Source organism: Oncorhynchus kisutch, unplaced genomic scaffold, assembly GCF_002021735.2.
Source record: "Oncorhynchus kisutch isolate 150728-3 unplaced genomic scaffold, Okis_V2 Okis03b-Okis08b_hom, whole genome shotgun sequence".
Classification (NCBI taxonomy): Eukaryota; Metazoa; Chordata; class Actinopteri; order Salmoniformes; family Salmonidae; genus Oncorhynchus; species Oncorhynchus kisutch.
In genome coordinates this window covers 4324851-4336665 of record NW_022261980.1, presented here as the reverse complement: position 1 = coordinate 4336665, position 11815 = coordinate 4324851, and the positions used below count along the sequence as shown (strand labels likewise).

The 11815-nt window shown below is 41.9% G+C and overlaps 2 pseudogenes; both read right to left on the bottom strand.

Moving 5' to 3' along the window:
• Window positions 1-1973, bottom strand: LOC116359626 (major histocompatibility complex class I-related gene protein-like; annotated as a pseudogene).
• A 4569-nt stretch (window positions 1974-6542) lies between these two features.
• On the bottom strand, window positions 6543-9890 carry LOC116359565 (major histocompatibility complex class I-related gene protein-like; annotated as a pseudogene).
• Between the last annotated feature and the right edge of the window lie 1925 nt (window positions 9891-11815).

Sequence of the window (11815 nt, the reverse complement as noted above, 5' to 3'; positions counted from 1 at the left end):
ATTTTATTTTATTTAACTAGGCAAGTCAGTTAAGAACAAATTCTTATTTACAACGACGGCCTACACCGGCCAAACCCAGACGACGCTGGGCCAATTGTGAAATTAATGAATAGTCATGATTAGAAATGACACATTACTTAACACACATAACTACCAGATTACCTTTGTTAATGCTCAGGTAGCCAAACCAGCCTATAAAATATATAAATGTAGATCTGGACTAATGCCCAGATGTTGGTTATTGTCAACAGTCTCCACAACCTGATCCTTTACAGTCCTTTGTTGAGGGGAAGGGCGGATTGACCGACCATAACAGAATCTTTCACACATTTTGTGTCTGCTCTGATAGGTGCTCTGGCAGTCATATTTTCATTGTGATTTGAGCTGAATCGACAAAGGTGCATCAGTGTCCCAAAAATGTCTCAGGTCTCAGAATCTGAAGACAGGATCATTTCCTCTGACACTGTTGCATCAATGTTGGCAAGTTTAGACTGTGAGGCAGTGTTACTCCACCTCCTTTTAACACAAATGAAAATGCCCAATAGAATAACAACCAGCAGCATCACCAGTAGAACTGAGAGGGTGGATAGGTGAACTCTCTCTGCCCAGACTCCCAACTGACATCCAGCTTGTTGTCCAGACTGAGGTGAAGGCAGTACAGGTGTAGTTGTGTCTCTTCTTTAGCTCCTCAGTACTGACCTCCAGACTCTTCCTCAGCTGGTAGGTCCCATCTCCACTAGGCAGCACCTCCCCCCCTGTCAGCTCCTGTTCTGCCACTGGCTGGCCGTCTCTCAGCAGGGTCATGTTGATGTGGCGGGGGTAGAAACCAAACGCCAGGCAGCTCACCTGGAACCCTCCAGAAACCTCTTTCTTTATCAACCTGAGTCTGGGAGGAACTTTACGCATCACAACGTTCTTCTCTCTCTTCAGGAATCTCTTCAGGTTTTTGATGCAAATGGGAAGGTAAAAATTCTTAAATTTTGTCTTCATTAATGTTTGCATTATCCCATCCCATCCTAGAAGTAGTTTACCAGCATCGTATGTAAAATGTGTCGTGTTGTAATACAAAGCATAATCTTCAGAAATGCCATTGAAAATGTTCTTAAACATGGCCAAGGCCGGTTCACCATTGTCCAACATCTCACAACCAGTCAATCTTTGCTGAACTTGAACACCTTCCGTGAGATTCAAGTGGTGCTTTAGTTCAACTGATCTGTCTTTCATGCTTTGGTACATATCTCCAAATATATAAGCTTCATCCTGAGCGTCATCATCCTCAGTTTTGTCTGTGATATGTTGTCCCCTGTAGACAGACTGTTTATCGTTGGAGTCATAGTAAGTCACTTGAACATCATCCAACATCACCACAACCGTAAACTCAGGGAAAGGCGTCTCTCGTTGATATATGTTGCAAGTGCCCACAGAGAATGTGATCCTGAACCTGGGAGAGGAGTGATATTATACACATTTTATAACATAATATGGAAATATAGATTACCCTTCTGAATCAGAGAGGTGCAGTTCTTGTGGATGGCTGTTCACAAATGGGGAATGTGGAAGACACATTTCAGCTGAATGCATTCAGTTGTGCAACTAACTAGACATGCCCTTTTCCTTCACAACCCGTAAGGCGCAAATAAATTAGAGAGCAGCAGTGTGATTCACATCATCAATGCGCCATGTAGCCTAGATATCAATAATACGTGATATCAGTGTAGCCTGTAGGCTACTCGCAACCCTGTACACAGGTATGTACATTTGACATTTTATGACATAATAAATCATTAAATGAGGTAGAAAGTTAAACCCTTACCTGCGTTGACAATGGTGTAAAATGACAGAACAAACAGAAAGACAGACAGTTTGCCCATGATTTTGATAGTATAGCCTTGTGTAGTAAGAAGTGAGTCTGACAGACTTTCCCTTCAACTTAAACTGCGTAGCAAGAAGTGTCTGTCATACTTTCTCTTTCACTTAGTCAAGTGCGTAGCATGAAGTGAGTCTGAAATACTTTTTTTGTATAGAGCTTGCATGCTTGTAGTCAAAGGTATTTATAACTAACCCAATTGGCGATCACAATTGAATGTGCATTCCGCCACCTACTATACAGGATGGAAACAGGATTCACCCAAAAAACTGAACTAACAAAAAACGTCCCAAAAACTGTTCAAATAAATAAATAAATAGACCAGAATCTGAATCCCTACAGGCTCAAGGGGAACCTGGGAGGTTGGGTATTCTGGTGCCAGTACCCCTTGTAAGTCTATAGATCCTTGAGAATCCTCAAGAATCCAGAATCCTTGAGTCCCAAACACTTTTCTCTGCCGCAGCCACAATAATGTCCAGTTTCTTCAACTTCTTTGAGACTTGTGCTGTACAGTTTATAACTGTGGCAATGGACGCAACAAAATCCACCTTTTTAACACACAGGGTATCTTTTGTCTGGTAGCAAACATTTACTACAGGCTGTATTCTATCCAATACCATATCTTCACTAGCATCCCTTGTCTTAGTCCCCTCCTGTACTCCCTGTTCACCCACGACTGCGTGGCCAAAAACGACTCCACACCATCAATAAGTTCACTGACAACACAACAGTGGTAGGCCTGATCACCGATGACAATGAGACAGCCTATAGGGAGGAGGTCAGAGACCTGGCAGTGTGGTGCCAGGTTAACAACCTCTCCCTCAATGTGACTCCCTCAATGGACTACGGAAATGGCGGGCCGAACAGGCCCCCATTAACATTGACGGGGCTGTAGTGGAGAGGGTCGAGAGTTTCAAGTTCCTTAGTGTCCACATCGCCAATTAACTATCATGGTCCAAACACACCAAGACAGTTGTGAAGAGGGCACGAAAACACCTTTTCCCCCCCAGGAGACTAAAAGAATTTGTCATGGGTCCCCAGATCCTCAAAAAGTTATACAGCTGAACACAAAGTTATACAGAGCATCCTGACCGGCTGCATCGCCGCCTGGTATGGCAACTGCTTAGCATTTCACCGTAAGGCACTACAGAGGGTAGTGTGTACGGCCCAGTACATCATTCAGGACTTACAGTTGAAATCAGAAGTTTACATACACTAAGTTGACTGTGCCTTTAAACAGCTTGGAAAATTCCAGAAAATGATTTCATGGCTTTAGAAGCTTCTGATAGATGAATTGACATCATTTGAGTCAATTGGAGGTGTACCTGTAGATGTATTTCAAGGCCTACTTCAAACTCAGTGCCTCTTTGCTTGACATCATGGGAAAATCTAAAGAAATCAGCCAAGACCTCAGAAGAAATTGTAGACCTCCACAAGTCTGGTTCATCCTTGGGAGCAATTTCCAAACGCCTCAAGGAACCACGTTCATCTGTATAAGCAACAGTACGCAAGTATAAACAACATGGGACCACGCAGCCGTCATACGGCTCAGGAAGGAGACTCGTTCTGTCTCCTAGAGATGAACGTACTTTGGTGTGAAAAGTGCAAATCAATCCCAGAACAACAGCAAAGGACCTTGTGAACATGCTGGAGGAACAGGTACAAAAGTATCTACAGTTGAAGTCAGAAGTTTACACCTTACACCATACACCTTAGCCAATTACATTTAAACTCAGTTTTTCACAATTCCTGACATTTTTGGAGTCACTGCTCCAAAACCAACTATAAAAAGCCAGACTATGGTTTGCAACTGCACATGGGGACAAAGATCGTACTTTTTGGAGAAATGTCCTCTGGTCTGATGAAACAAAAATAGAACTGTTTAGCCATAATGACCATCATTATGTTTGGAGGAAATAGGGGAGGCTTGCAAGCTGAAGAACACCATCCCATCCGTGAAGCACAGGGGGTGGCAGCATCATGTTGTGGGGGTGCTTGCTGCAGGAGAGACTGGTGCACTTCACAAAATAGATGGCATCATGAGGTAGGAAAATGATGTGGATATATTGAAGCAACATCTCAAGACATCAGTCAGGAAGTTAAAGCTTGGTCGCAAATGGGTCTTACAAATAGACATTGACCCCTGCATACTTCCACAGTTGTGGCAAAATGGCTTAAGGACAACAAAGTCAAGGCATTGGAGTGGCCATCACAAAGCCCTGAACTGTGCGACTTCAACTGTATATACTAGGCGGTGTCAGAGGAAGGCCCAAAAAAATTGTCAAAGACTCCCAGTCACTCAAGTCATAGATTGTTCTCCTCTGCTACCGCACGCAAGCGGTACCAGAGCACCAGGTCTAGGACCAAAGGCTCCTTAACAGCTTCTACCCCCAAACAATAAGACTGCTGAACAATTAATCCACCCCTATACAGATGTACAAATTACCTGGACTAACCTGTACCCTGCACATTGACTCGGTACCGTTACCACCTGTATATAGCCTTGTTTTTGCTATTTTATTGTGCTACTTTTTATTATTTTTTATATCAGTTCATTTTGAGAAATGTTTCTTTACTCTTTATTGAACTGCATTGTTTGTTAAGGGCTTGCAAGTAAGCATTTCACGGTAAGGTCTACACCTGTTGTATTTGGCGCATGTGACAAAGTTTGATTTGATTTGATCGTCTCCACATAGGATATTCGATTGACTGCTAACTTTTGCCACCCCAATTTCCTTCACCCTTATAGGGCACTCCAGGAACTCAGAATCATGATCCCACCACAACTAACACCGTCGTCCTTCTACACAATGTTCTTCTATATACTCTCTGTTCATCTACACACACTGAAACACGGCAAAATCCTTTAAAGTTCTCACACTGCAGTGGTTTGGGAATGAAAGCTCTTATGGTGTATCTTACATAACCAAGCTTCACATGGGTAGGGATGTGCTGTTTATCAACACAACAGTACCGATAGACTTTTCTCTTTTTTCTCCATTCACCCATTGGGTCAGATGCCGGGCACCAACCACACCAGGAATTGTGTTCAGGTATTCACCTGAACATCCGTCATCACCTCTGAGATTTACATTTTGTTCCAGTTTTTGTTCCAGTTTTTGTTCCAGTTTTTAATACTTGTATTTATTTGTTTTATGTGACCTTTATTTAACAAGGCAAGTCAGTTAAGAACAAATTCTTATTTACAATGACAGCCTACCACAAGGCAAAATGCCTCCTGCAGGGAGGGGGGCTGGGATTAAAAAATTAAATATAAAATATAGATATAGGACAAAACACACATCACGACAAGAGAGTCAACACAACACTACATAAAGGGAGACCTAAAGACCAAAACATAGCAAGAGCAGCAACACATGACAACAAAGCATGGTCGCAGAACACAACATGACAACACAGCATGGTCGCAACACAACATGACAACAACATGGTAGCAACACAACATGGTAGCAGCACAAAACATAGTACAAACATTTTAGGGCACAGACAACTGCACAAAGGGCAAGAAGGTAAAGAAAACAATACATCACGCAAAGCAGCCACAACTGTCAGTAAGAGTGTCCATGATTGAGTCTTTGAATGAAGAGATTGAGATAAAACTGTCCAGTTTTGAGTGTTTGTTGCAGCTCGTTCCGGTCGATAGCTGCAGCGAACTGAAAAGACGAGCGACCCCAGGGATGTGTGTGCTTTCGGGACCTTAAACAGAATGAAACTGGCCAGAACGGGTGTTGTATGTGGAGGTTGAGGGCTGCAGTAGGTATCTCAGACGGGGGGAGTGAGACCTAAGAGGGTTTTATAAATAAGCATCAACCAGTGGGTTTTGCGACGGATTTACAGAGATGACCAGTTTACAGAGGAGTATAGAGTGCACTGATGTGTCCTATAAGGAGCATTGGTGGCAAATCTGATGGCCCGATGGTAAAGAACATCTAGCCGCTCGAGAGCACCTTACTTGCCGATCTATAAATTAATGTCTCCGTAATCTAGCATGGGTCGGATGGTCATCTGAATTAGGTTTAGTTTGGCAGTTGGGGGAAGGAGGAGCGATTACGATTAGAGGAAACCAAGTCTAGATTTAACTTTAGCCTGCAAATTTTATATGTGCTGAGAGAAGGACAGTGAGTACCGTCTAGCCATACTCCCAAGCTTGGCACACAACCATTTATTCAAAATATATGTTTAGTGTGAAATGTGATTAGAACATTGGTTTTAATCACCAAAACACAACATAATTATATTTCAATGTACCTGTTTTAATATCTATCTAATATCCAATCACCTGCCTTTTGAGAGGCACCAGGTATCTATGAAAACACATTTACACTGGTGCCTTTTGAGAGAAACAATGACCTGGTGAAACAACTGCGGGCCGAGTATGTTCAGGTACAGCACTATATACTGTATTACTGTTTATTATTTGATGTACATGCTACTTCACAATATCAAAATATTTTTAGGGGTGATGGTGCTTGATGCTGCTGTGAACCCAGTATATCTTTGTTGATGAAGCGAGCTTCAACCCTGGCCAAAAGTTGGTGCTGTGGGCGGAACCTCATCCGCCATCAGGCGACCGGCCAAGTGCCTGGACAACGTGGGGGAAACCATCTCCATATGCTCCCTATCTCTGAAGATGGTGTGTTTAGGACGTAGGCCATTACTTGGATCCTACAACGCTGCACATCTCAATGTGTTTCTCAATTAAATTAAGCAGGCCTGTCAAGGTGAAGAGGTCACCTATGTCATTCTGTGGGACAATGTCAGGTTCCACCATGTAGAGGTGGTTCAGGCATGGTTTCGGGCCCATCGCCGATTCATGACCCTATACCTGCCACCATACTCTCCTTTCAGCATGGAGGTGGAAGGTGTACGATCGCCATCCCCATGAGTGTGCCACCCTCCTTCTGGCCATGGACGAGGCATGAAATGACATCAATGCAGAACATTGTCAAGCTTGGATTCGCCATGCCGAAAGGTTTCTCCCACGGTGCATGAACAATGAGCACATTCACTGTGATGTGGATGAGAATGTATGGCCCAATTAGCCAGACAGGCTTGATGCAAATGAATGCCTGCTAAATGTTGTTTTGTTTTCATTCTCATTTAATTTGTTTAATTACATTTCTTACATTTGATTACAGACAGTACACCTCTGTTGCAATTATATCGGAACAATTAAAAAAATCTAAATTTGCATGAATGAATGTACAGGATGTCTTCACTGATCACATCTTTGATTACACATTGGATATATATGGGAATTATAGATGTTCTGTCAATTGTGTTGGGTAATGTAAGTGCATTGCCTAATGTGAAAACTGTGTAATCTACTGTAGTATATTTACAGTACTGTAGCATATTACTTTCTGCACTTCTAAGGGCGATTTGAAACACGTATCTTACATTGTTTGCTATTGGATTAACTGGTAAATATCTCATCTTTTTTTCTAACTGTCCACACTCAATTTTACATGTGACCCAAATCAGATTTGCACGTTCAGGATGTGGCATCTGTAGTAGCACACAGATGCAATGCTCATTTCCTGTCACTGTTCCTTAAAATTTTGGGATGGTTGTCATGGTAATGGCAGGTCATGTACAAATACTTCAGAGCAAAACCAATCTGATTTTTGAGCTTCCAGACTGAGGTCAAATGTGGAGCCGAATTGTATCAGGATTGAGATCCAAATAATTGGCAAAAGATAGAGGGGGAGAGGAATCAGCTAACTTCCTACATTTCAACACATTTTGCCATGGTGCAGAGACAACATTTTGCAGTTTTATAATGCTATTCTACACATTTTGTCATGAGGCTAAAAGAAAATGTTGCAGTTTTAAAGCCTTCTAAACTTTTTCTTCTCACATGCTATCTAGGGGCCCCCGACCTCCAAGTCTGTCCGTACCGGCCTGTGTGTGTGACTGTGTGCCTGTGTGTGTGTCAGATGTGGATATTTTGGGTTATTTTGTGCCCCAGTGCAATTTCAGGAAGTATGAACGACAACCAGGCAAGTTTCACAATGAACAATACTTGATTTGGAAAAGGGTAGAAGCACTAACTCTGACCAATTTCAGATTGACAAATGACATTAACTCTTTATTAGGCATCAGTCTCCAAGACAAATACAATTAAGCTTTTTTTCTACCTTTAGGTGTTTAAATGGTAAAACATTGGAGTGTGCAGACCTGGGGAACTTAATTGACTAAAGCCAGTATGTCACGTCCTGGCCTTAGTTACCTTTGTTTTCTTTATTATTTTGGTTAGGTCAGGGTGTGACATGGGGAAGGTATGTGTTCACCTGGTCTAGGGGTTTTTGTATGTTTCTGGGGCTGTTTCCTTTCTAGGTAGTTTGTAGGTCTATGGTTGTCTAGATTGGTTCTCAATTAGAGGCAGCTGTCTATCTTTGTCTCTGATTGGGAACCATATTTAGGCAGCCATATTCTGTGGGTATTTTGTGGGTGATTGTCTTCTGTCTTTGTGTCATTGCACCAGATAGGACTGTTTCGGTTTTCACATTTATTGTTTTGTATTTTGTAGTGTTCTCGTTGATCGTCTATATTAAAGATGTTGAACACTAACGACGCTGAATTTTGGTCCTCCTCTCCATCAGCGGAAGAAAGCAGTTACACAGTAAATACGGATATGTCCCAAATGGCACCCTATTCCCTACATAATGCACTACTTTTAACCAGGGCCCATAATGCACTATATAGGGTGCCATTTGGATCACAGACATTGTGCACATGCCCTTTATGTCAGTAATGAAATGTAGATAAGATGTAGATGTTTATTTTATATCTAAAATTGCAGCAAGTTTAGGAATTTTGTCAGGGGTTGTGGGATTTGGCTCAGAGGGCTAACACAGAAGAACCTAGGTTCTAACCTAGCTGGGTTCATTAGGAAGAAGGTAACATGGAAGGATACTTATTTAGAATGTGGAATGGAGACACTGGCTTTGCAGCCTTTTGATATACCATTCAGTGTTCATCATAAAATAATAGTTGAACTAGATCTTATATTAAAAATCATATGTTTATTGTTGTGGTCCAGCCTTAAAGTGGAAATGTAGGCATGAATCAATCCATTAATCGATTAGGCTACATTTTACTGTCTGTAATACATGTATTGTTGTGCAGTAATGATGAACATACACTACATACAATACAACACAGAGACTGTAAAGACATTCCAATAACAACAGACCTCATACACATGATCACATGATTCTCCTTCTGGGTAAGATACTGGATATCAGCTGATACAGCACAGATATAGAGTACATTCTGAAATTAATGAATAGTCATGATTGGAAATGACAGCTCTGGACTTATGCCCAGATGTTGGTTACGTCTCCCCAAACTGATCCTTTACAGTTCTCTATTGAGGGTAAGGGAAGATTGACTGACCATAACAATCATTCATGCATTTTGTGTCTGCTCTGATAGGTGCTCTGGCAGTCATATTTTCATTGTGATTTGAGCTGAATCGACAAAGGTGCATCAGTGTCCCAAAAATGTATCAGGTCTCAGAATCTGAAGACAGGATAATTTCCTCTGACACTGTTGCATCAACATTGACCAGTTTAGACTGTGAGGCAGTGTTACTCCACCTCCCTTTGACACAAATGAAAATGCCCAATAGAATAAAACCAGCAGCATCACCAGTAGAACTGAGAGGGTGGATAGGTGAACTCTCTCTGTCCCAGACTCCCAACTGACATCCAGCTTGTTGTCCAGACTGAGGTGAGAGGCAGTACAGGTGTAGTTGTGTCTCTTCTTTAGCTCCTCAGTACTGACCTCCAGACTCTTCCTCAGCTGGTAGGTCCCATCTCCACTAGGCAGCACCTCCCCCCCTGTCAGCTCCTGTTCTGCCACTGGCTGGCCGTCTCTCAGCAGGGTCATGTTGATGTGGCGGGGGTAGAAACCAAATGCTAGGCAGCTCACCTGAAACGAACCCTCCAGAAACCTCTTTCTTTATCAACCTGAGTCTGGGAGGAACTTTACGCATCACAACGTTCTTCTCTCTCTCTCTAGGATTGTCTTCAGTGTTCTGATGCAAAGAGTAAGTAAAACATTCTCATAAAGAATTTTTTCCTGTAATTGCCTCATTCCATCCCATCCTTGAAGTAGTTGACCAGCATCATATGTAAAATGTGTCATGTTGTAATATATTGCATGATCTACAAAAACTGCATTGAAAGTGTTCTTTGTCATGATCAGGGCTGGTTCACCATTGTCAAACATCTCACAGCCAGCCATTCTTTGCTGAACTTGAACACCTTCCGTGAGATTCAAGTGGTGCTTTAGGTGAAAGTATCTCTCCTTCATGTGGTGGTACATAATTCTGAATACATAAGCTCCATCCTGAGCTTCGTCCTCATGTATTTTGTCTGAGGTGTTATGACCCCTGTAGATGAAGTGTTTCATGTTGGAGTCATAGTAAGTCACTTGAACATCATCCAACATCACCACAACCGTAAACTCAGGGAAGGTGTCTCTCCACTTATTATATTGCAAGTGCCCACAGAGAATGTGATCCTGAACCTGGGAGAGCAGTTAAAGTAAATGAGTTATGAACATTTTATATTTTATAACATAAACAATCATTAATGAGGTAAGAGTAAACAGTCCATATTACCTGACTTGACTATGGTGCAAAAGGAAAGAACAAACAAAAAGACAGACAGTTTGCCCATGATTTAGAAAATGTAGCCTCGCGTAGCAAGTTTCTAAGCTCTCAAGTGTGTCTGACAGACTTCCTTTTAGCTATGAATAACAATGTGCTACACAGTTGGTTATGTAGCTTTTTGGAGACAATACCAAATTCACGTAGAAATGTACGTTATAGATCTGTCATTCTCAATGAAAGCAAGTCTGAGAAGCGGTATATATGTTCTATTTCTGATATTTCTATGCTCCCTTTTATTAAAGCACGACTGCCCCTGAAATATCACTTCTCGTTTAGAAAATGTCCTGTGTGGCATCGATATGAGACAGAAACATTTATTCTAGTGTCAACATTGACTACAAAGTGTAAATAGGATAACTTTGGTCATAAAGTCAGTCTCGTCCAAAATGGAGATTTGCGAGATTATAGGAAAAAAGTGTATGTCACTGGAATTACTAAAGCCAATGATAATTATGCATCCCAAATGGCACCCTATTGTCTATATAGTGCACTTCTTTTGACCAGGGCCCATAGTGAACCATGTAGGGAATAGGGTGCCATTTGGAACATATCCTCTGAGCACCTGCCCTTTACATAATTAATAGAATGTAGGTTAGATAAAGATGTTTATGGCTTTTACATGGAAAAATGCACAAAGCAGGTTTAGGGAATCTAATATGGCCAGTGGTCCTAGGCTTTAGCTCAGAGGGCTACACAGTATTGTGATGTATCCAAGGTGGCATAGCAGTTCAGACGTCTTTTGTCCTCGTCTTGTCGTGTCCTGTATATATATATATTTACAACTTTTTCACATACATTTTATTTTTATTTTCCATCAACTCATCTTCAAAACACTCTCCTGCAACCCGCCTCACCAATGTATATTTATAAAAAAGTATTATTTACCTCAGATCTGTAATCCTCCAAGAAGCTAGCCAGAAACTCCAAGAAGCTAGCCTGAAACTAGCCAGAAGCTAATCCAGAAGCTAGTTCAGAAGCTAGTTAGCTCCTTTACTGGCAAATCGTTAGTATTCAGCTAACCACGGTTTGTGGTCATCAGCTATCCTTTAGCTCGAAAATCTATCGCCAGTTCTGTACGGCGCAGCGCGGCTCGGAACGGACATACCGGACCAATTTTTCTCTCCATGTCCCTGGATTTCGACTGCTCTCTGGACATTCATACCCGGATCTCACAGCTAGCTAGCTGCTATCCGTGTGACTATCGGCCTTCGTCGATTCCGGAGCAAACATCAATCTTCCGGAGC